Below are 27,828 nucleotides of genomic sequence, written 5' to 3'. Positions count from 1 at the left end.
GCATGTGGATGGCCATCCTTTCTATATTGAGTGCTTGAATATTTCCAATTTAAACATTGAAATTTTGTTTTTCAATTTGAGCTAAGGTCATATTCTTTTGTGGCAAAGCTTATCTTTGTTACCATTAGATATTATGTATATTTATTGTATGTTGGCAATTTTGTTTTGCGGCCACTTTTTGAGTAAGTAGGAGGGATTTTTGTTTTGTTTCATTATTTTAGCTGTTGTTCTTCTATATCTATGCCTATCCTTTCCACAGTTTTACAGTTTTGTGTTGGCTCTGCCTGATGTCATAAGCCGCTGTCCTGAGCCAGGTGTTGTAATCACAGGCCATCGCTCCTGCTTTGTAGTGATATTGGGGCTCAAAATTTATCCACGGGCCCAGTGGGAGAACTGGATCAGCTTCTGGTTGCAAGGCTTCTTGTCTTCCACCATTCAGAGGCTTGCAACTTACTCTAAAACTATCTCGTCAGGTCTAGCATGAGCAGCCTTTATTTTTTAGCCAGTTTTTCAGATAGAGGAACCTCACATCAGCTGCTGGTTTTAAATTCTGGAACTGGCTGCAGGCTCTCCTCTCACATTAAACACTTTCAGGCTGATAATCTGAGGATTATCTTCCATCCTGCTACTATCTTTATGAGTACCTAGAGCTCAACAGACCCACAGATTTTTTTTCCTTACACCTCTGACTTGTATCCTTTAAGTCAATAAAGATGTTTATCTTGAGTCTTGCACTGCTTTTTTTCTAGTTTGTTTACATATTTATCTATCATTGCTCTGTACACTTCCTTTCAGTGGTCAACAAATAAATAATAGCATTGTCATCTCACAGAAAATTATTACAATTTAAGATACTTAAGCCCTAGCTCAGGTATACTGCATCATAATTTGCATTTTAAGTTTCCGAAGTCATTCAAATACACATTAATTTTTAAGAGGCACTAGTTCAGATCACAAGGGTACATTTAAGTAGGATCTCACTATGTCCTCCTGATGAAAAATTTGGAAACATATCATAGAAGAGCCAGAGGTTAGTATAGTTTTTGAGTAGCTAGAACAGGTTTTATTCTACAACATTCACACAGTTTTGATTTATCATTGTAGTTCTTGGGACACAAATAAGTGATGCTCAGACTTGGAATGCATTTATTTATGTTTTCTGATTTCTAGTTTTCAGTATGACAGTGAATAATTTAAAATCACTTGATGTTGTTTTCACATTTAGTTATTTTTCCTACCAGATCTTTTTTCTTCTTTTTCTTGCATTAAAATGTTTTCTAATTTCATTATTTTTGCCTATATTATAATGAACACTATCAATCTATAGGTTTATTTTTTAGTACACAATGTGTCTTATCATTGATTATTACTTTTGTTATTTTTCTTCTAAATATATCCTCTAGAAATTTAATTTTTGTTTCTCTTACATCCTATTAAACTTAAAAGCACCTAGAAAGCAAGGTAGAATAATATAGAAATATAGATAGACATAAAAATATAAAAGCAAACCAGAGAGCAATATAAGAACTGCAAATATTTTCATCAGTTTGTTTAAAGTCAGTGAAGAACATGTAAATTCTCTCTCAAGATGACAGAAATATAGATCGTTTAAAAAATTAGACAATACAATAAATGTATCTTTGGGTTATAGGGCTATAGCCCTACCATTTGTAGAAACAGTGGGGAAGCCATGGTAGAGAAGGATAGTTTGAAGTGAAATTGGGAAGGTACTGGAGGTCACAAATTCCATAGGTTTATAGCCACTGTAAGGTTATTAGATTTAACCATAGGTTACATAAAAAGACATTGGAGTTTTTTGAGCAAGGTAGTATAATATTGATAATACTGGAAAAAATGCCATCTGGGCTTAGGTGTTGAGAGTACAGTTTAGGTGAACAAGCATGGTAGCAAATGCACTATTTAACAGGCTATTGAAATACCTCAGGAAAGAAATGACCAAGACTTGAGCAGAGTGATAATGCAAGATATGACAATTGTGGAGAATATATTGATAGACAGATATAGGTATATACATATCTTTAAGGAGATTTGGTAGGCAGAAATAGCCCTCTGAATATGTCCATAGCCTAATCCCAATAATTTGTAAATATATTACCTTACATTGCAAAGGAAACTTGCAGATGTGATTAAGAAACTTGAGATGGGGAAATCATAATGAGATTATCAGGATATGCCCCAAATCATTGCACTCTTTCTTAAAAATGAAAGAGACAGGTCCCAATAGTTCGTTTTTTATTTTATTTCCCTTGCTTCCAGAGACAAGTCATGTAACAAGTTGCTGAGGCCAAGGTCAAAGAGGTTGCTGTTTGTTTTATCCTTTAGGATTTTGATGGTTTCCTATATCACATTTAGATCTTCCATCCATTTTGAATTTATTTTTTTATGGTGTAAGAAAGAGGTTCAGTTTCATTCTTCTGCATGTTGCTGTCCAGTTTTACCAGAACTATTTGCCAAGAGACTGTCTTTTTTCCATTGGATACTCTTTCCTGCTTTGTTGAAGATTAGTTGGCCATACATTTGTTGGTTCATTTCTGGGTTTTCTATTCTGTTCCATTGATCAATGTGTCTGCTTTTTTTTTTTTTACTTTTTTAATGTTTATTTATTTTTGAGAGAGAAAGAGCATGATCAGGGGAGGGGCAGAGAGAGAGAGAGGGAGATACAGAATCTGAAGCAGGCTACAGACTCAGCTGTCAGCACAGAGCCCAACACGGAGTTCGAACCCATGAACTATGAGATCATGACCTGAGCTGAAGTCGGATGCTTAACTGACTAAGCCACCCAGGCGCCCCTCAATGTGTGTGTTTTTGTGCCTGTACCATACTGTCTTGATGATTACAGCTTTGTAATACAACTTGAAGTCTGGATTTGTGATGTCTCCAAGATAAAAAGCTTCTGCACAGCGAAGGAATCAATCAGCAAAACTAAAAGCCAACCAACAGAATAGGAGAAGATATTTGCAAATAACATATCAAACTTGTCTACAAAGAACTTATCAAACTCACCACCCCAAAAACAAATAATCCAGTGAGGAAATGGGCAGAAGACATGAATAGACACTTTTCCAAAGAAGAAGACATCCAGATGGCTAACAGACACATGAAAAGATGTTCAACATCAGTCATCATCAGAGAAATACAAATCAAAACCACAATGTGATACCACCTTATTCCTGTCAGAATGGCTAAAATTACCAACTCAGGAAACAACTGATGTTAGCAAGGATGCAGAGAAAGTGAACTCTTTTTGCATTGTTGGTGGGCATGTGAATTGGTGCAGCCACTCTGGAAAATACATGGATGTTCCTCAGAAAATTAAAAATAGAATCACCCTATGACCCTGCAATTGCACTGCTAGGTATTTAAACAAAGGATACAAAAATGCTGATTTTTAGGGGCATATGCACCCCAATATTTACAGCAGCGCTATCAACAATAGCCAAATTATGGACAGAGCCCAAATGTCTATCGACTGATGAATGGATAAAGAAGATGTGGTATATATATATATATATATATATATATATATATATACACACATAATGGAATACTACTCAGCAACCACAAAGAATGAAATCTTGCCATTTGCAACAATGTGGATGGGAACTAGAGTGTATTATGCTAAGTGAATAAGTCAGTCAGAGAAAGACATATATCATTTCACTTATATGTGGAAGTTAAGAAACACAACAATGAACATAGGGGAAGGGAAGAAAAAATAAGATGAAAACAGAGAGGGAGGAAAACCATAAGAGGTTCTTAAAGGCAGAGAATAAACTGAGTGTTGCTAGAAGGGAGTTGGATTAAATGGATGATGGGCATTAAGGAGGGCACTTGTTGGGGTGAGCGCTCAGTGTTATATGTAAGTGATGAATCACTGGGTTTTACTCCAGAAACCAATGCTACACTGTGTGTTAACTAACTTGAATTTAAATAAATAATTTTTTTAAAAAGACAGAAATAGAAAAGAGTCAAAGGGAGATGTCACTACAGAAAGCAGAGTCAGAGATGTGCAATACTGTTGGCTTTTGAGATAGTGGAAACAGGTCTCTAGAATATGGAAGAGGCAAAGAAAATGGTTCTCTCCTACAGCCTTCAGAAAGGAATATAGCCTTGCTGACACCTTGATTTTAGACCAATGAGACCTGTCTAGAATGTCTGACCTACAGAGCTATATGAAAATAAATTTGTGTTTTATTAAGCAAGTAAATTTGTGGTAATTTACTATGGTGTCAGTAGGAAATTCTAAATATTTTGATTCCTGGAAGTAGAATACTGCTATAACAAATGCCTACAAATGTGAATGTGGCTTTGGAATTGGGCACAGAAGCTGAAGAAGCTGAACAGAAACTGTAAGAATTTTTAGGAACAAGATAGGAAAGGCTTAGATTGTCTTAAAAAGACTGTGAATAGTTGTTAAAAATCTCAATTAGCATCTGGAAAGAGAAGATCCTGGTATAGAAAGCGTATATCACATTAGAGAATATCTAAATCATCTGTTGGTAGGAATACGGTTATTAAAGGCACTGTTGATTCAGAGGAAAATGAAGAGCATATTATTGGAAACTTTAGGAAAGGAAATCTTTGTTGCGTGGTGACAGAAAACTTAGAAGAAATACATACGTCTTAAAGTTAAGTGGAAAGTAGAACCTGTAAACGATGAAATTTGGACATTTACCTGAGACAATTTCCAAGTAAGTTCTTGAAGATTTCCAAGTAAGTTCTTGTTTCTTTGATACAGTAAAATACAAGAGGAAAAAAAATAAATTAAGAGAAGAACTACTAAACATAAAGAAACCAGGAACTGATGGTTTGGAAATCTCTTAGTCTTTCCAGATTGCAAAATATGCTAAAATTTATTGCTATGAGCATGCACTCTAGAACTGAAGTCTGGCTATACAATCTTTAGCTAATACATTGGAAAGAGCAAAGGGTCAAAAGATTCAGTCAAAGGCTCTTTAGAGAGATTAAGAGTGTAAGTCACAGACGCTCTCAATCAAATCAGAAAGCATCTTAGAATCTCAATGGATGTGTTTCCTGAATCATCTAAACAAAAGCCAAAAATAGAAATGGGATTATCTAGAAAAGATCTGTGTATGATCTCTTCTATAATGGAATAAATTCTCATGACGTAGACGGAAGAGCCGTGAGGTTCTTGGGATTTTTTACCAGTAGAAACACTACCCACTGGTTGTGACCAAAAAGGACAGAAAGACTTAAAAGAAGGCTTTTAGAATGCTAAATCTCAATAGTCAGGAAACAGGCTGATAAAACTACTCAATTGCAGTCATTACATTTCATTTCATTACATTACATTACATTTCTCTGACTCAGAAGTCAGAGGCACAAGTCCAGAGCGTGAAGCCACAAGCCACAATAGATTATTCCTAGACTTTGATACTTAATGGAGTTTGCCAGACTAGGTTTCAGAATGGCCCTGGTGACTCCTTGATTTCTTCCATTTTCTCCCTTTTTAAATTGGTATGTCTATGATACTTACCTTATGCCTATAGCACCATCATATTTTGGGAGCAGATACTTTGTTTCTTTAGTTTCAGAGGTCCACAGATGATGAAGATGTGTCTTAGGATGGATCACACCCAGAATCCCACCTATGCCTAAATTAGATGATTTAGATAATAGTTCTTGAAACTTTTTAGATGATGAGATTTAGATTAGACTTTGGACTTTGTGCCGATCCTGTATAAGTCTAGACTTTAGGAGACCTTGGGATAAAGTAAATTCATTTTGCATTTAAGGTGGACAAGAATCTTTGGGAGACAGAGAGTACAATCTGGTAGACTAAATGATGGCCCCCCAAATATGTTCATGTCCTATTCCCTAGAGCCTAATAGGTTACCTAAGGAACTTAGTATACCTTATTAACTTAGAAGCAGAAAGGTGATATTAAAAAGACAGAAGGAGACATGACTATAGAAGAAAATCATAGAACAGAATGCTGCTGGTTTACTTATGATACCCTATCCTAAACTCAACTCTGGGATGCTACAAAAGAGAGGAAGAGGTTAGTGAACCCTGATACCATATTCCATTGTGAATGAATGAAGAGAGCACTCACAATGTTCCCATTCTTCTGTACCACTGTTTCTACTAGCCTCCAAATTGCATTAGCAAGAGGGAAGAGAAGGCCCCAGAGCCATGTGTACCATAGGAAAAAAAAAAAAAAAAAACCTTCTTCAACTTGTAATACTCACAGTCTAACCAACAATATCTCTATTGGTAATCAACCAGGTTATTTCCATAATAATATTTATCATTGTTGCTATTCCTATAAGAAATCCAATTCCAGATTATTTTATATTCCCAAATCCACAACCCCAAATGACATTTAACATCATCCTATTTGATTTCATTTACCAACCCTCCCTCTCACTCCCACAACTATTTCCCCAAAGCCTACAAGAATGCTTTATCAGGAATCAGCAAAACAACTGTATCATCCAACTTGTCTAATGTTCCCTTTAACTTTTTTGTTCTAACTGAAACCTGGTGATATGCATCACTTAAAGCCATTTTACTCATCTACTGCTTCTCTATCATACTCTTCATGCCAATAGTCAATGAGATGGGGTATTTTTCTGAGCTGCATCCAGATCACTACTTTGCTCTCTCTATAATAATAACAATGATAACAATAATAAACAATTTTGAGGATTAGGTGACCATTTGGTGTGACCACCCACCCTCCCTATTATATTGTTCACTGGAAATTTCAGTCGTTGAAATAACCAGTATTCTCAGTTTCTTGGTATCTCACCCCCAATTATCCTATCCTTCACCCTACCTCAGCCACTCTTGATGCTATAACTTTCTTTTGTTATTACTAATGCTTATACTTCCTCCATAATTTTCACATGTATTAATCCATTTTCTGGAACAAATTTCTGTATTTTTAGTTTCCTCTCACAAATACCTAGAACCAATATTTCTGTGACCCCACTGGGACCTACACCTATTTGCTTACCCCTCCCTAATAACCTAATCTCATCCCTTGCTTACATCTTATGGAGTATTATTCTAATTTTCTTATAAGCACTCTTCACTTTTTTCACCTTATCTTTTTAAGAAAAAATGAAACTCCAGTTAAATTCAACCTTCACTTACTGTCTTATTGCAACAGTGTTAAGAACACTCTCACTACACAATGCCTAGGAAGCTGGAACTGGCTGGAGGAAGGTATATGACTGTATTGTGTCATTCAGTTGACAGCCTTTACTTGATCCTTGGTGCTGCTTAGAAAGTCCATATTTACTCTTCCATTATCTTCAACAGTTTTTTCCTGTTATCCCTTTGAATCTGAAATGGTGAATAACCTTCATTATCTGTACTTTCAAGTGATGAATTTATACTTTTTGATGATTTTGTTAGTTATATATGGAACAACTAGGAAAGACTCTCTAAATCTCCTGCCACCACTTCTCAACAGTTTATATCTGGACCAATATATAGTATGCATCGTATGTGTCATATTTTTGTGAACAGTGTGTTATCCTATATACTTCCATGTAAATCCAAGTCCTCCCTTCAACAGTATCCTTTTAAGAATATTCAATACTCTTGCATACATTACCAATTTTTCTGTCTCTTTTGCATCATTCTAATAAGCATATGCATCTATGAGTCTATTAAACTGATTTCCTATTAATGGTCTTTTTTATTAATAGTCTTTTGCTTATTTGGTAAGAGATAACATTTACATACTTCTCAGGCCAGGTAAATTATATATGCACGTAAATCCCCTACAACGAGATTGCTGAATCAAAGGGTAAATGCACTTGTAATTTTGATGAAAATTGCTGAAAAGGCCCTCCTATGCATAATAAGGGTGCCTATTTACACATAGTTACCAAAAGAAAATGGAATTACACCTTGCCCCCTTTTTTCTGCCAGTCTGTGATGTGAAAATTTTTATCTCAGTATAGTTTTAATTTGTATTTTCATTGTGGTAGATACATGATAAAAACGACCCCAATTCTCTAACTTACCTGTATCCATACTCTTTATAATGTGATTTTGCAGTTAATACTGCTAGAAAGTAAAATCTGTTTCCTCATTTGTTGATTAGGAGCTGGCCTTATGACATACTCTGGCAATGTAATTTGGCAGAAGTGACACTGTGCCGGTGCTGAGCCTAGGCCTCAAGAAACAAAATACATTTCTGTTCTGTCTTTCTTTTAGAACTCTTCTAAAAGAAGAGTTTAAAGAAGCCTGGCCTAGTTTCCTGGATAATGAGACCCATTCACTTCTATTACCCCAGCCAACTAACAGTCAGTCCACAAACTACTAACCATCAATCAAATGAGTGATGTTATTTTAGATGAGCCTAGTACTCTGACCTGTCCTACCAGCTGACCACAGATCGAGAGCAAGCCCAGCTCAGATCTATAGATATGCACATATAACCTGTGGGCTTGTGAACAGTAATAAAAACATTGTTTTAAGTACTGATTTTTGCAGTGTTTTTAATGCCAGTTCAACATAAGTGACACATTTATTATAGAGTTTGAGCATTTTTTCACATAAGCTTATTTGTATTACTTTTTCTGTGAACTATCATATACTTTACTGAGACTTCTTAGAATTATTCTGCTCTTTATCAATTACTGGGAACCATATTTATATGAAGATTTGTCTTCTGTGAATATATTCTGTGTGTCATCTCTTTTGATGCTACTTAAGGTATCCTCTACCATTAAGCAGCCCCTATTTGTAGATATTTAAAAAAAAAAAAACCTTCCAGATGTCAACTTTTTCATAGTTTAAAATATTGTTTTCTCACTTCATAACATAATTTGCTCATATTTTCTTCTAGTGCTTTAATGATTTAATTTTTTTTAATTCAACTTTTGTTCTCTCATTTTGGAATTAAATAGAAACAAGAAAACATCACACTCATCCAAATCATGAGAAAAATCCATAGAATCCATTTAAATTGTAGTGTTTCTGAGCCAGTTTTAGTGCTGCGTTCTCAAGGCAACCAGGTGAACTAAATTTGAAAAAGTGACACGCCTCTCCAAGAAAAGACAATACTCAAAGAGTTCCCCTATAGTCAGAATGCAGAATAAAAATTGCTGCCATATATGCAGATAAAACGAAAACTACTGAAATGTTCATAGACAGATGGAGAATTTTAGCAGAGATATGACCTCTATGAAAAGGTGAAAATTGGAAATGCTATAAATGAAAAACAAAATATTATGAATATATTATATAGTCTTCATAATATATATATATGTGTGTGTGTATATATATGTGTGTGTATATATATATATATATTTGAAACCTTAAGTCCCACCACCATTGTTTATTATAAAGGTGAATCCTGATTCTCATGATAAACTTATCAGTAGGATTTATGGTAATGAGCAGCACATGGACCTACTAACATTTTGGATTTGCAGCAATGGGGCTCAGTGATCATCATGGACTGGTCTTACTGGATGAAGATGCCTTTAATCTCCTGAGAAGCCTCATCCAAGTATTTCTGGTAACAGGCCGCCAGAGTTTTAGAGATGCACTGGAGGATTGCAGGAATCTGGGTCACACACCTGCCAACTTTCAGGCAAACTTGCATATTCATACTAGCAAATCGCTTCTTGCCTAGAAGCAGAACATGTTCAAGTATGTCAGTTTGCAGCATGGCGGCCCTGTCATCTCCAGGGGCCACCCATTCACCTTGGTGAGGTCTTGCCCTGTTTTAAGAGCACCACTGTGACCATTTTCTTGTGTTCAAAGACCTGCCTGGCCTGCAGAGGTCCCTTGGACCCCATGACCAGAAGCGTGGGCAGGAGTTCCTTATGGTCTGGAGCTGCAACTGGAAAAGGCAGAATGAGGAGTTTTGTGGGTTTTTTTTTTTTTATTTTTTTAACATTTATTCATTCTTGAGAGACAGAGTGTGGGTGGGGAAGGGGCAGAGAGAGAGAGACACACACACAGAATCCCCAGCAGGCGCCCGGCTCTGAGCTGTCAGCACAGAGCCCATCGCTGGGCTTAAACTCATGGACCAGGAGATCATGACCTGAGCCAACATCAGAAGCTTAACCAAATGAGCCACCCAGTTGCCCCAGGAATATTTTTGATACACTGAACAAACACCAAAGGGAAAAGTACATGAAAGGAATGACATATCAATAGAAATTATCCAAATTGAAGTAGAGAGAAAAAAAAAGTGGGGAGAAAAAAACCAAGAATATCATTTCTATTGGACATAGTCTAACAATGTTTAGATTCCCACAATAAAAAGAAAGAAGGGAACTGATAGGAAATATAGAAGCTTTTTTTGTTTTTGTTTTTGTTTTTGTTTTGTTTTTTTTGCCCCACTGAGTTGAGATGTTACCTTATCATACAAGGAATTTCCAAATGCATTTTACATGTCTCTACTTTTTATTTTCTTCCATTTAGCTATTTCATGTTCAGTACAGCATTTCTTAAGTTACTGAGAATTTATATGTTATAATATCTGAAATGACTTTCCCTCACTTATTTCGCTTCTTTTGCATTGTTTAATATTGGTTTTAAAATTATTTTCTTTATGACATATAGAATCAACTTATCTAGTTTTAAAGAAACATATTAATATTAGTGTATTTATTCACTGAGATCACGTTTTCATCAATTAACTCTAGGAAGCTTGACATATTTGATACAGAAACGTGCTTTTCCATAAATACTATGTCTTCTCACTTTTAAAGATGGTTTATTTTGTAATATTTCAAAGTTTTTATCATATGTGCTTTGCACATTTTTTGTTAATGGAGGATATTTCTTCAAATATCTAATGATGCTCAACTGCATATTGATATTAAGATTAGGATTCTAAAATGCTGGCTCATTGTATGGTAATAGGACTAGAAGTTTGGTTGGGAATCCTCAAAAGCGTATCTTTTATTTTAGAACATATTATTTTCCCCAGAAAGTAATAAATACTTTACTATCCTGTCTGGAGTGTATAAGATAGACTGCCAATATTCTAATTGTTGAATAAGAAAAAAAAAATCTTGTATGTCTAATGGTTGAATTCTAGAATTTCAGTTAAAACTTTCTTCTTTGATCTTTCATTCCATCCTAGGATTGTTCATTCTGAATCCAGAGACCTTTATCTATCACTCTGGAGTAGGAAGTGATCCGGGGCTTTAAACTCATTATGTTTAAACAGCCCTTCTCTTTTCAGCCCTCCCCAACACCTAGTCTTAAAGATGCTGATGTCTCCAATCCTTATGCCTTTGTGAATTTGTGCAATATGAATCCACCGTCCCCCACTTAGATACTCTGGATACTTAGGTTCAGTGTTCCCAGTTCTGGTAAATTATTTACCAACTTCCAGCTTTGTCTTTTCTCCTCTACTTAGCATATTGTTGGTTACTTTTTACTCTCTACTGGTGTTTTAGGAGGGTTTCAGATGGAAGAAGAATTAAATGTTTTTTGGTTTTGTTTTGGGTTTTTTTTCTGTTTTTTGCTTTTCTGGTTTTTTGAAAGAGAGTGTGAGCAGGGTTCGGGCAGAGGGAGAGGGAGAGAATCTCAAGCAGGCTTCATGCCAAGCATGGAGCTTGACATGGGGCTTAACAATGCAGGGCTTAATCCCATGACTGTGAGATCATGACCTGAGCCAAAATCAAGAGTCAGACACTTAACCAGCTGAGCCACCCAGGCACCCCAGGAATTAAATACTTCTAAATGCATTGTATTTAACTAATTGAAATCATCATGCTAATTAAAAGAATTTCTTGAATTAGTATTGTTTTTAAGAACATAAAAAATGAATAGGTGTTAGAATATAAAAAGATGTATGTGAATTAGAAATAATAGAAGCACAGGTATTTGTTAAGGAGATGCACTTAACACAATTTATTAAATGTATTAAAGTAAATTTGGGGCAATGGGAAAGGAAATAGTGGTCCAGGTGGAGGGAAATACCACAATAAAATTAATAATTATCAACATTATCAAAAAGAAAATAAAAAATTAATGGCTATGTCTTTCTTCTTTTGCACACTTGGTTAGTTAGTTATTAAAGTACATATATAAACATTGCAATGGACAACAGTTCATTTTAAATAAAATTGCAGCTCTAGATATAATTTTATACTTAAAATATAGTAAATACAATACTACTCTTTAAAATTGTTTTAATGCCTATTTACTTTTGAGAGAGAGAAAGAGTGAGCATGAGTGGGGGAAGGGCAGAGAGAGGGGCAGACAGAATCTGAAGCAGGCTCCAGGCTGTGAGCTGTCAGCACAGAGCCTAACACAGGACTCTAACTCATGAACCACAAGATCATTACCTGAGTGAAGTTGGACACTCAACTGACTGAACCATCCAGGTGCTCCCAATACTACTTTTTTAAGTTATATTCTGAATTTCCGTCTTTGCCTGCTCATTTGGACCTAAGTAATTGTTCTAAATATGATCTTTTTCTCTATTTCTTTTCTTTCATTCCTTATTAACATCAGTGATAAAATAGAGCTATGTATAAACTATTAAATTATATCCCATAAAGGAATATGTTAACTTGATGCTAAAGTGCATTTTTATGAAAATATTACCCTCAGTTCTTATTCTTACATGACAGTCCCATACTTCTCTAAATCTCATATCAATTATTGTCTGTACTCTAGGGTTGTAAAAACAATTTAGATAAATCTGAGATAATGCCAATAAACTGTTCAGTGGGGCTTTTTGTAAAAGAGATTCAGCAGATAGTGTTGTGATTCAATTATATTTTGAGATATTCATATCTTACTCTTGATTTCTTTCCTGTATGACCCAATCACTTTTCCCATTGTTTTTTATTTCTATGCTAATCTTCAAAATTCGTTTGGTTTGAATGAAGATTTTTTTTTTTACTTTATTTGTTATCCACATTTTTATTTAGGCACATCAAATTTAAATTAATACTTAAAAAGTAATAGATATTTCCCTCATTATAGTACTATGAGTTACTAAAAAGAAAAAGATGACAATCATGGATTCTTAGATGTTGTGGTTATGGGTATTTTTGACATTTTAGAAACAGGAAATTGTTAGTTTTATTATCAAGTCATGTTAAATCCTAGAATCACCAGGCAGTGCCATATAGACAAGAATATTAGAAAAAATGGAGTCCTAAATACTTGAACAAAATTGGTTGTTCCTCTGCAAAATAAACTGTTGGTTCCAGAGTTCAACTTAGAGAAACTCACAAATGGTTGTATTTGGTGGATGCCTTGTAAATTATGGGGACAAGTTACAACATACATATTACTAAATGACATCAATTTACATGATATAAAACCTGATTAGTACTTGGGTGTCTTAAGGAAGAGTTGTGACAATTAGAAACATCACATAATGGGGCACCAGGGTGGTTCAGTTGGTTGAGCTTCTGACTTCAACTCAGGTGATGATCTCACAGTTCCTGGGTTCAAGCCCTGCATTAGGTTCTGTGCTGACCGCTCAGAGAATGGAGCCTGCTACAGATTCTGTGTCTACCTCTCTCTCTGTTCCTCCCCCGCTCATGCATTCTCTCTCTCTCTCTCTCAAATATAAATAAATATTAAAAAAAAATTTAAAAAGAAGTGTGACATAATTAAGGCAATATTTTATCATCTATACACGTTTAGTAGAAATTATTAGATAACATTACTAAACTGTTGACATGACAAGAAACATTCTAATAGGAAGATACTAAATAATAGATTTCAAGTTGCTTTTCCAGTTAGAATATGTCTGCTCCTAAGGAGCAAATATACTGTAAGAGAAGAAAAATATTCTCTACACTGTTTCAAATTGAGAATATTGGTTTTCAATCGTTCATTATTTCTAATAAAGGTACTAAGAATGACTTTCATGTTTTATTTTTTATTCTCTTTTCATCTTGACACTTATTCATTCATTTATTTCTTATTTTCCTTTTTCAAGTTTTTATTTAAATTCCAGTTAGTTAACATACAGTGTTATTTTAGTTTCAAGAGTAGAATTTAGTGATTCATCACTCATAATAGCCAGTGCTCATCACAAGTGCCCTCCCCATCACCCATTTAACCCATCCTCCTCCTACCTCCCCTCCAGCAATCCTGTTTGTTCTCTATAATTAGGAGTCTATTTTGGGGCACCTGGGTGGTGTGAGCCTCCACTCACACTCTGTCTCTGTCTCTCTCTCTGTTTCTAGAATAAATAAACATTAAAAAAAATTGTTAAACACCCTGTTTTATGGTTTGCCTAGCTTTTTCCCCCCATGTTTATCTGTTTAGCATCTTTTAGATCTAAAGGGAGTATTTATATACAAAAGAAATGCAAAATTTTATTAGCTATCTATAATAGTGTAATGTTTGAAGCTTAAGGGCAACTATTCTTATAAGCATAATTTTTATTATAAGACTTATAATTTGGCAGTGACCAAGATATATTTTTGGAATATTTTTTTTGTAGTACATAGTATGCCATTATGACTTTTCCTTAATTTCATTTTTGTTTTCTTAAATTTTTGGTAACTAAAACAATTGAGATTTCTTTCCTCTTAAGAGCTATTGGCAAGAGTGTATGATGACTTTTAATGTTTTTCAGAATCAAAATTATTAGTTCCCATACATTGTTGTGATATGGTTAATTTCCCATTGTCACCAATGGACTAAAATTTTTTTCCTTTTACATTCATATCTGATTATGTTATTTGTGATTTATCTACTTTTTCTTTCTGTAATATTACTCCAGGAACAGCATAAAGGTAATATTAATAAGTTACCTTCATCAAATGCTTTTCAGATGCCATATTATAATTATATTTTTAAAATAATACACATAACTGACAATTTGCACCCTTTGCCAACCTCCCCCTATTGGCAACCACTTTTCTATTCTGTTTCCATGGATTCGACTTTATTTTAAAAAAAATTCACATATAAGTGATATCACGTGATATAATCTGAGGATCTAACGGATAACATGGTAACTAAAATTGATAACACCGTATTGCATAATCAAGATTTGCTAAGAAAGTCGAACTTAAATGTTCTCACACATACACAAAAAAAGCTAAATTTGTTAAGGGATGGTTATATTAATTAACCCAATGGGAAGAATTCTTTCACAATGTAAACATATATCAAATCATCATATTATACACTATAAATGCCTCACAATTTTATCAATCATACTTCAGTAAAACTGGAAAAATCACACATGAAACTGGTATCTAAGGGACAAATGGTCACTTTCTATTTTCTCTTTAAATTTAAACTCACAAATTCAGTTATTACTGAATAAACATTTATTTCCTCTTTGCCTCCCCAACATCTATTGCCCTTATCCTATCAAAAACCTTTTATATTCTTTCGGTAGCTCTGCTTCAGTTCAGTTCAGTAGTTCAGTTCAATTTAGACCTATGCATTCTGCTCCCAAGCTACTCTGAATGGATGGGTCTGTGACCCTGCCAGAGTCCATTTCTTTTGCTGTAAATGCAGATTGTCTTGTCAAAAAGGAGAGACTCCATCTGCGAATAAAGTTAGAAGAAAAAGAAAGGGGGGGCGGGGAGATAACAGGAAAAGGAATTTAGTCCTGATGGTGTTGTTTGAGTCCCTGTATGGGAATAGGCCAACAGTCTAAAAGTGCATCAGTTCACACCAACTGCCAGTACATTTATTTTTGATTTAGAGTAAATTTTGTCTCACTTAAAACCAAAAAGTCTGACCTGGACCTCCTGGGTGGCTCAATTGGTTAAGAATCTAACTCTTGGTTTTGGCTCAGGTCATGATTTCACAGCACACGAGTTCAAGCCCTGAGTTGGGCTCTGTGCTCACAGCATGGAGACTGCTTGGGATTTCTCTCTTTCTCTCTCCCTCTGCCCCTCCCAAGCTTCCTCCCCACCCTCTCAATAAATAAATAAATACATACATAAATAAACAAACATTAAAATTTTTTTAAAAGTCTGACCTAATTGACTCACCATCTGATGAAATAAATTTTTTCTCAATTTAAGCTGAAGTTCATAAAATGTGTGTTAAATTCAAGTCATTTATGTAAGAAAGAAACAATAATTTGCTTTACTAATTTGTTTTTAAATGTTCAGTTTTGAGAGACAAAGCATGAGTTGGGGAGGGGCAGAGAGAGAAAGACCTAGAATCTGAAGCAGGCTCTGAGCTGTCAGCGCAGAGCCCAGCAGAGGGCTTGAACTCAAGAACCATGAGATCATGACATAAGCTTAAGTCCACCGCTTATTTCAAGAACCAGGAGATCATGACCTGAGCTGAAATTGGCCACTTAACCAACTGAGCCAACCAGGTGCCCTGGTTCAATAAAATTTTAATGTACGTTTTAGTTGAAATAATGATTGGAAAGAATTTCCCAAATACAAATAAAATGAAACCAAAGATAGATTTTCTACAGCATCTGTAAAGAAAAATACGCTGCATATGAAATTGTATTCATGGAAGTTGAGGCAATATCTTACATATGAAAAGAGAAACATTCAAAAGATTTGAATTAGCTGTTTATAATAGAAACAATTTTTTGATATGTCCACATCTAAAATATTGAATAAAGCATTTAGATATTTTAACTTTTATTGAATAGATCCTGGTTTAATTATCCCTTAAAACTTATTTGACTATTATATTAAATTACAAATTAGAAGTGAAATTTTATATTAGTTATGTTCTCCTTTAGGTTTAAAAAAGGAAACTATTTAATCTGGCCTTTAAATAATTATACTGAGATTTGGTGTTAATAAATTTCAGCTATGTGATATTTTTAGTAATTTTGTAGTTTATGTAGACCTTGCTGATGTAACAGTAGTACTTACTTTAGAATATATTTGATAGCACATTTTTGTCCATGTTCTTAAAGCATCCATGAATATTATTCTATACAAAGAATTTTGAATCTGTAATCAATCTGTAAAACACACACACACGCACACACACACACACACACACACACACTCCAAAAATTGATATTGCTTTTGGGGCTTAAATTATACCTTTCTTTGAGTAGCATCAAATATAATTCATGAAAGAGAGAGTGAGAGACAAGATAAACAGAGACATAGAGAGAGAGGAGTAAGTTTTGTTGTAATAAAATTTTATTTATATAAATAAGTAGTGGGCCAATTTTGACCCAATGGTCATAGCTTATGGACAAAGGAGCAAAACCAACCCAAAATATAAAATGGAGAAAGATTATAAATATTTTAGCTGGCTGGCAGCCATTTCCTGTTGCCTAAACTGTTTTTTCTTTTTACTAAAAAAAAATTTCCCTTTGTCTCTAAAGCAAAAATGCTTAAATTTATTTATTCTTGTTTTTCAGACTATATCTATAGTTTATATCTACTACACTCATTATTATCTTTAATTCATTTTGTTTTTTTCTTATTTATACTCTCATTTTATTTTCCTGAGGGATAGAAAATGCTTTAATGCCTCATTAAAAAAAAATAAGAGAAAAGAAAACCTAAACAATGGAAGTCATAGAAATCACTCTATAATATTTTATCTTTTCTTATTTGATATCCCTTTCATCTTTTTACATTTGTGCTTGCCTAGTGTTTCCAATAAAGCATCAAAGAAGACAGGACCTCAAATAACAGACTAAGGCACTAAGAAAGATAAACTCAGAGACAACACACTTTATATTCCAAATAGATTTGACACAGAGACCTATTGGTCATACCAAGATGAAATGATGCATGTGTCAAAGTGGCCTCTGGCAATAAGAAGGCAAACTAATCCATAAAGCATTTTTGGCATTTCTGGAGGTCATGTACTAAACCATCATAGACCTTGTCTCACTGTCAATGACGTCTTTGAAATGGCATTGTTTGGCACATTTGCACATCAGCGCAGGCATAATTCTGAGAATTCTGTTAGCTTCAAAAGACTCATATCGTAAATGCATATTTCAACACACAGTGTTCAGGTCAGAATGGCATACAAATTGGAAAGGTGTCAAATAATCTTTAGGAGTATACAGAAATCTGAGCATCAATCTTCCTAGGATTCTGAATCAATTTTTGAAGGCAGGCTACTGATCCACCCAAAGGAAAAAAAAATCAGAAACATATTAAATTGGATTTTAAGCTTTTAAAATTAAATTGCACCTACATTTCATATAGTCATGATACATTTGTATAACACCTGGTTCTAAATTCCAGGTAATTTATGGATATAATCTCATTAAATATATGCTAAACTTTCTGTATTTCATAACCCTTTGCTATCTATTACTGAGATTTAATGTAGTCACAGATGTTCAGAGAATCGAGGAAAAATAAACATATGTACAAAATTAAACATATTAAAATTAAGATATATATATGTGCGTGTGTGTGTGTGTGTGTATGTGCATGTATGTGTGAACATAATAGTCATATAATCATCCAACAGGGCTTTAGAATAACTACTTAGGGGAAATTAAATGCAATATTTTAATATCCAGTTAGGGGTTTTTTTTTTGTTTATCTTTGAGAGAGAGAGAGAGGGGGAGAGAATAAGTGGGGGAGGGGCAGAGACAGAGGGAGACACAGAAACTGAAGCAGGCTCCAGGTTCTGAGCTGTCAGCTTAACCCACTGAGCCACCTAAGTGCCCCAAGTTAGTTTTGTTACAATGCACTGATAAGAATTTGTCCATATTTCTCTGCCTGAATAAACAATATATACTATTGTATGTTCCATTTAAAATTAGTATATAAGCTAATTTTTTTTTAATTTTAGGGTATATCTTGGGACTAATTTTATGAATTCAAAACAGCAAAATTAACTTTTTCAAGAGCATTACTTTTCTTTTTTTTTTTCAAAAATTAAAATGCCCTGACATATGAATGGCACCATGTAAAACAATTTGAGTTAACTGTCAATTGGTAATATGAAGATAACATATGCTTTTAGCATAGATGTTTGAATTTTATATTTATTATACTCAATTTTCTTTCAGTTACTGAAATAATTAAGATTTTAATAAAATTCTATAAAACTTATTTTAAAAAGTTTATTTAGCATTTCAGTGAATTTACTGTGGCACATAGTAACTGGATACAGTGAGATTCTTCATACTGAAGAATCCTTGTAATAATATGTGTAAATAATGTGTTTGGAATTGTGTTTAAGACAATGATTTAAATACTGGTTGGTATAATTATTCTGTATTTCCAAATATGTATCTCAGTTTGAGAAAATCACATTAATGCTTTAGATTCCTTGTCTTTAGAATGGGAAGGATGAAAGTACCCAGTTCAGAAGATTATTAGTATTTTTAGGTCATTTTATATCTTTGTACTTTTTTTTTTCAACGTTTATTTATTTTTGGGACAGAGAGAGACAGAGCATGAACGGGGGAGGGGCAGAGAGAGAGGGAGACACAGAATCGGAAACAGGATCCAGGCTCTGAGCCATCAGCCCAGAGCCCGACGCAGGGCTCGAACTCACGGACCTCGAGATCGTGACCTGGCTCAAGTCCGACGCTTAACCGACTGCGCCATCCAGGCGCCCCTATTTTTGTACTTTTAATCTGAGGGTTTATCACCAAAATACTCTGTTCAATGGCTATTGGAGTTAGCCACTCACAACACTTAGCATTTGAAATATAGTTGGATTTGCTTTTGCTTTCTAGTATAGATTTGTTTTTCCCCAGTCTTTTTCAAAACTTTTTTTCTGAGTTAGTATATATTGACATGATTCTAAAAGTCAAAAGTGTACAAAAATGTATGTTCAAAGAAGTACAGCTTTTCCATATTAACCCCACCTCATCCCCATTATTCATTGTTTTACTCATTCCCAACCATTTCCTGTAGATAATCACTGTGAGTACTTTCTGGTTTAATCCTTCTCCTCTTTATTTTTAGGAAAAATAAGCAGATACATGCATTTGTCCCTATTTCCTTTACATAATACAGGTATCTTTTAAACTTTGTCATTTTCCTTTAAAACTACATCTTGGGAATTATTCCCTATAAATTCAATGCATAAAGGTAGTCTATAATTTTTAAGTTATATCATACTTCATTGTGAAAATAGATGTACTATAGTTTAATTACTTTCCCATATTTGAATATTTAGGTTATTTCCAATATATCCTCTTTATAAATAATGGAATAAAATTGTAGATATATAAGATATATATTGTTGGAGAATTATAGTCAGGATAAATATTTACAATGATGGCTGAATCAGAAAGTAAGGATATGTATTTTATTATGTATTTTCAAATTCTCCACAAATATACTCATTTCATCTCCTACAGGTGAAATATGAGAGTAACTCTTTCCTCACAGTCTCACCAAAAGAACGGTTTGTCAAGCTTTGTAATTTTCCAATATGCTAGATGAGAAATAATGTCTCAGGGTAACATTTTGCATTAAAATTTTTATTAAGAAATTTTATTTCTTCTAAAGTCTATTTATTTATTTTGAGAGAAAGAGAGCTTGTGCAGGAAAAGAGCAGAGAGAGGAAGAGAGAGAAAATCCCAAGCAGCCTTCACACTGTCAGCATTGAGCCTGATGTGGGGCTTGAACCCACAAAGTATGAGATCATGACCTGAGCTGAAACCAAGAGTTGGTCGCTTAACCGACTATGCCACCCAGCCGCCCCTAAGATAATTTTAGATTTACTTGCAGTTATAAGAAATAATACAGAGAGACTTCATGTACTCTTCTTCTTATTTCCTCCAGCATCTTGTGTAGTAAAAATATCTCAATCAGGATATTGACTAATGACATTGATATAATTGATCAGTCACATTCGGATTTCTTGAGTTTTACTTTTCTTCATTTGTTGCATGTGTGTGTATGTGAATTTACTTCTGCATATTTTATCACAAATGTATTTGTGAATTCACCACCACAGTGTACATACAAGAATAGTTCCATCACCACAAAGATCCCTGGTGTTGCCCTTTTATAATGACCCCCACCTGCCTCTCCTACCCCTACTCCCATTAACCCTTGCAAACAAATAATCTGCCCTTAATTTCTAAAATTTTGTCATTTCAAATATGTTGTATACATGTAATCGTACAATATGGACTTGGCATTTTTCACTGAGACAAGTTGTGTGTATGAAAAACTTGTTCCTTCATAATGCTGGCATGGATTCCTTGTATTCTGAGGCATAGATATATCACGGTTTAACCATTCACCTGTTGAAAGACATCTATACTGTTTCTAGTTTCTGACTATCACAAGGTTTATATAAACCATAGAGAATTTTTTGTGTAAACAGAAGCTTTCATTTTTCTGGATTAAATGCATGAAAGCATAATTGCTGGGAAACTGTTTAGTTTTATATAAAATTTCCAAATGATTTTTTTAAAAGCTTATACTATTGTGCATTCCTACCAGCAATGTGTGATTGATCCAATTTTTCTATATCATCACCAGTATTTGGTGATGCCACTATTTTTTATTTTAGCCATTTTGGTAGATTGTAGGGATATATCATTATGATTTAATATGAATTTCCACATGGCTAATGCCATTGAACATCTTTTTATTCATTTTTGCCATTTACATGTCCTCTTCAGTTAAGTGTTCATCCATACTTTTCACCACTTTCTGATTAGATTGTTTATTTTCAATGTTGAAAGTTTGAAGTTTTTTTTTTGTTTTTGTTTTTTTTTTTTTATATATAGCGTAGCTACTAACCTTTGCCAGGTAAGTGGTTTGTAAATATTTTCCATCAGTTTCCAGTTTGTCTTTTTATTCTCTTCACATGGACTTTCACAAAATGAAAGATTTTGTTTTGATCAGGTACAATTTATCTTTTTTCTTTTTTTCTTTTATGGATGGTACATTTTAGTGTCAAGTCCACAAACTCTTTTCTCAGTCCTAAATCCCAAAAGTTTTATCTTATGTGTTTCCTGAAGTGGTTACAGTTTTATGTTTTTGATACATGAGTATTATAAATTTTCTGTGTGTTTATGTTCAATTTTGATAAACTATAATGTGTAGTTTGAGATGGTGGGTTTTTTGTTTGTTTTTGTTTTGTTTTGTTTTGGGAGTGGGAGGTTGGCTATGGATTGAATATTATAGCTTTATAGAAAGCCTGAATATTAGGCAGGGTGTTTCCTCCCACTTTCTCTGTCAAGATCACTTTAGCTAAACTGTGGTCTGTACCTTTTCATATAAATGTAAGAATAAACTTCTATGCCTATAAACAAGGTTGCTGGGTTTCTGTCAGAAATTGTTTTAAACCTATAGATCAATTTGGGGAGGGCAAGTAGCATCTTTACTATATTAAGTCTTCCAATCTTGAACTCAGAACATATCTCCATCCACTTCATTCTGCTCTGATTTCTTTCATCAGTATTTTGTTGTTCCCAATGTATGTTTAGTTATGTTTATACCTGAATATTTCACTATTTTTGATTATGAATGATAATGGTTTTTGTTGTTGTTGTTGTTGTTTTGGTGTCCTTGTTTTTATTTTAGTATATTAAAACATGATTGGTTTTTGTGTTTTGCTCTTGTATCCTGTGACTTTGCTGAACTCATTTACTGTTCTAGGAATGTTTTTGTAGTTTCTTGGAATTTTCTACCTACTCAATAATGTCATCTGCAATAGGGACAGTTTTATTTTCCATTCCAATCTATATGCCTTCTATCAACATTTCTTGCCTTATTGAAATAGGTGGAATTTCCAGTGCTATTCTGAATCAGATTGGTAAGAATAGATATCTTACCTTTCTCTTGAACTTAAGAACAAAGCATTTAGTCTTTTAACATTAAGCATATTTCAGTGTAATTTAAAAGTTAACTTTTCTTCTTTTGAGTGTAAAATAGCTTTTACAAATGTGATGGTCATTTTTTTTAAGTTTGTATTTAAATTCCAATTAGTTAAAATACAGTGTGATAACTAGTTTCAGATGTTCAATTTACTGATTCAGCACTTATGTACAACATCCGGTGCTCATCACAAGGCCTTCCTTAATCCCCATCACCTATTTAACCCATTCCTCCACCCACCTCCTTCTGGTAACCATCAGTTTGTTCTCCACAGTTAAAAGTCTGTTTCTTTATTTGCCTCTCTCTCTCTCTTTTTTCCCCTCTGCTTGTTTGTTTTGCTCCTTAAATTCCACATATAAATGAAATCATATGATATATATTTTTTAAAGTTTATTTATTTGAGAGGGACAGCACAAGTGGGGGAGGGACAGAGAGAGAGGGAGACAGAATTGGAAGCAGGCTCCAGGCTCTGAGCTGTCAGCACAGAGCCCAATGTGGGACTTGAACTCTCAGACTGCAAGATCATGACCTGACTGAACCAGGTGCCCTGATGAACATTTTTAAATTAGAAAAATACCAAAACCAAAATGAGGTTTCTAAAAATAATTAGATAATTGATATAACTATAAGAAGACAATTAAGAGTAAGAAAAGGTATAAAATTCTGATATGCAGAATAATAAAGTTATAATATTGAAGATTATAAATATATTATAAATATAATAATAAGAAAGTATAAATAATTTTATAATTAACTATAATAGTTTGATAAAATGGGTACAATTCTTGGAAAATACAATTTACCAGAACTACAACAAGAAAAAAGTAAGAAACTTACATAGTGATACATCATATGTATGTGTAGATATATATGTATGTGTATATGTGTGTATTTATGTGTATATCTCAAATATAATATTGTTTATGAAATATACCATTTAAATTATCACTTAAATGAAATATAGAAATAGATTTACCAAATGATTTGTAAGATCTCTGTACTGAGAAGTGTAAAAAGGCTTAGTCAAATCCACATTGATTTGCAGATCCATTGGAATCCCAACCAAATCCCAATGTGTTGTTTGTGGAAATTGAGGAGTAGTTTCTCTATGGAAATTCAAAGGTTAAGAAATAGTGAGGATTACATTGAAGGACAAATCAGTAGGATATATAGTAATAAATATAAGTATTTAGTCTAAAAATACAATAACATCATAGCATTAGTAGAAATAAGTAAAGATAACATAACAGAAATTAATGAATTAACTTGAAATTAGGTTTACTTGATTCATGACAAAATTGACACTATGACACAGTTGGAAAGGAATAATCTTTTTAATCAATGATTCTAGATGAATTAGACGATCATATAAAAATTAATTTTATATGCTAAAATAAAAATCATGGATTATGTGTCAAAAAAGACAGTATATCTAAATGCAAAAGTAATACCATAAATATGTTAGAATAAAACACAGGAGACTCTAATCATATATTCAGTGTAGGCAAGGATTTCTTAAACAAAACATAAAAAAGGCAACCCATAAAGAACAAAAATGGGCAAAAAAGTTTTTTATCCATTCACCAAAGAAGACATCCTAATGGCCAATAAATATATAAATATGTGCTCTCCATTTATTAGTAATCATGTAAATGAAAATTAAAACCACATAAAATATAGTCTGTATTTGTCATATCCATGATGATGAATATATATTTTTAAAGATATAAAATGACATTTGAACAAAGTCATGGAGATACTGGATCTCTGGTACACTGCTGATGGCTGTGCAACTGATATAATTCCTTTGCAAAATTGCTGGGCATTTGCTGCAAATGCTGAATATATATACATTGTCACCCAGAAATTCTTCACTTTCACAGGTCAAATGCATACCTATGTTCACAAAAACACATGCACAAGAATACTTATAAAAAGAACTATCCATAATAGCCCTAAATTTGAAGCAACATAATTGGCCACCAAAAGCAAAGTGTGAAGAAACACATTGTACCTTTGAAGATGAACAGCCTGTTTCTGCAACAACAGCATGAATTTATTTCACAAGTTCAAATTTGAAAAAAGAAAAGAGCCAGATTTTAAAAGTATGTACTGTATGATTTCAGTTTTTAAAACTCAAAAACAGGAAAACAAATCAATAGCATGAAAATCTTTGGTACCAATAATCCTGGTGCCAGGAAGGAGGCAAAAGAAATGTATTTGATGCTGGTATATTCTATTTCTTGACGTAGTTGTTGGCTTCATGAGAGAATTCACTTTATAGACTCTCATTGAGCTGCATAGTTATAACTCATAGCTATCTCTTTACATATGGTACACTCCAATAAAAGATATTTTTTCAATTGTGTGATTTATCCACTTATCCCTAATCTTTCCTTTTTAAATTTCCTGTGACGGTGAGAACGAAGTGCACTAGTTGTTTAACTGTTGGAAGCGTCCTCTATAATTCTGAAACCTATAGAAATATATTGAGAATAAAGAAAGTGTAGGGGTGCCAGGGTGGCTCAGTTGGTCTGACTTCCGTTCAGGTCATGGTCTCATGGTTCATGGGTTCAAGCCCCACAACTGGATCCACACTGACAGTACAGAACCTGCTTGGGATTCTCTCTCTCTTCCCTTCTCTTTCTGGCCCTCCCCCACCTGTATGAGTATTCTTTCTCTCTCTTTCTCTCTCTTTCTCTCTCTTTCTCTCTCTCTCTCAAAATAAATACACTTGATCTTAGCCAAAAGGCCGAGAAGCGATTCAAACTAAAAAAAAAATAAATAAACTTAAAAAAATAAAGGGTAATTTTTACCTAAGAATATTGTTTTGAGAATTACATGACATGATAAAGGTGAAATTAAATGGCACCTATAGGTGCTCAATAAATATTAGATCACTTCACTTTTTTAACTCAGTTACTAGGTAGCATGCTGCTTTCAGTTTTAATACCTGTCAGCTTCTACAGTTGAAACACAGGGATGCCACCCTTTACCAGAAATATTTTCTCTTTTTTTGCATGAGGTAGGAAAATTCACAAGGGCATATATCTTGTCCTCCCTTAAGTGTTTGTTGGATAAATTATCTCTTTCATAGCAGAAGTCATGGTTGTTATAAAAATCCTGTGAAATATTAAAATGTACACATTTTTGAGTGGGATGATGGTCTATACTCTAATCAATATATTCCCTCCCAATTGAAGTCAATAGAATATTCTCTGTCTAAATCAGCAAATTGTACTAAATATGATTTTCAAAAACACTATAACTCCAGAAAATGCCAAGAAGTTTTCATTCACATATCAACATTTAGGAACTTAGGTATAAGTCCATGCAACCATGGACTCTTTCAAGGGTATGGAAAAGAAAGGGAATATGGTAGTATTGATTAGTACTTTCCTTGTTAAAGATATTTTGATATGACTCCATTCATCTGTCAGCAAACTCATGAAAAAAATCAGTTTATTATGTATTTCTCACGTGTTAACTTTACATATAGTTTTCTAAGTAAGATTTGTCTTATCCAATTGTTTCACGTCCTGGCATTGTTGCATCTACTGCTCTAGTTATTGTTAATGTTTTGTTCCTGTTGTTGTTTGTTTTATGTCCTTTACAATGGTGGCTTGAGTACATAAGATATGGAACCATATAATGTCCTTTTTTTCTATCCATGCTGAGTTGATCCATTTTAGGTATTGACTTAGTAGTAATAAAGGGAGTATTATTGCAATTACAAAATAACAACAGTGGCATCATTAGTCCTTTACAAAAACCATTTAAGTTCGGGGGCAAATTTTTTACCTATTTGCCATTTAACACACGTTTGCCAGTTAAAATAGTGTATGTAATTATTTTCCAGTTATAGATATTTTCAATTTAGAGAGTTTCTAGGTTTCTTTATACCAGCCATCAATATGGTGATGAGTTTGGATTGTCAATTTATATCTTTATTCCCATCTACATTTCTTTCTAACAGCTTGAACAATTATGTCATTCATGATTTATCTATTTCAACCATTTGAATTAATAACTTCATTTTTAAATTTTGATTGTATATCAATAAATCAGTTTGACCTTTCCCTTATAAATAATTGTATATAAATTATAAGAATTCAAACAGTACAAAAATTTACAACACAAAACAATAATGCTTAAGCTATTTAACCTAACTCCATTTCCAAAGGCTACCAAAAATAATATTTTCCTACCAGCATATGTAAAAGCGTACACAGAAATTTAGCTAGACAGAGACATATGTGAATATACAGGTAGATGTTGTATGTATTTAAGTACATTAAGTTCTACTTTAGGGCCTGCATATAATTTCCAATTTTGCTTTAAAACATTTCATATAATTCAGTATTTTGAATGATCTTCAGTCACAAATGAATATGGCTATATTAGTCAGTTATTCCTTTAAAAAACTGCCTTTTGAATGATTTGTCTATTTTAGAGAGTAATGTTATAACTTTTTTACCCCCAAAATGTATTTTTCCCTCCTTACATCCAATGGATTTCCTCCATCTATAAAAATACTTGCTTGCTCAAACAACAACGTAGTTTCATTAGTATTTTCAAAATTTGAAAATGATACAATTAGTCATAATATTGAGTACCTATGGGTAAGTAAATTTTCTATAAAATAATAGCTACATGAATCTTAATTTTATTTTCAAAGAAATTAGTTCTAGTCATATACAAATAATGTATTTAAAACTATAAATTTGTACATTTTGGATAATCACCCTTTATCATACAGGTAATTTGCAAATATCTTCTCTCATTCCATAGGTTGAGTTTTGTCATTGTGTCCTTCGCTGTGCAGGGGGTCTTTACCTTGATGAAGTCCCAATAGTTCATTTTTGCTTTTATTTCCCTTGCCCCTGGAGATGTGCCTACTAAGAGGTTGCTGAGCCCGAAGTCAAAGAGGTTGTTGCCTGTATTTTCTAGGATTTTGATGGTTTCCTATCTCACACTTATGCCTTTCATTCATTTTGAATTTATTTTTGTGTATGGTGTAAGAAAGTTGTCCAGTTTCATTCTTCTACATGTTGCTGTCCAGGTTCACAACACAATATGTTGAAGAGACTTTTTTTCCATTGAA

Source organism: Acinonyx jubatus, chromosome C2 (genome assembly GCF_027475565.1).
Source record: "Acinonyx jubatus isolate Ajub_Pintada_27869175 chromosome C2, VMU_Ajub_asm_v1.0, whole genome shotgun sequence".
In the NCBI taxonomy this organism is placed as follows: domain Eukaryota; kingdom Metazoa; phylum Chordata; class Mammalia; order Carnivora; family Felidae; genus Acinonyx; species Acinonyx jubatus.
Note: the sequence above shows the minus strand (reverse complement) of the source record.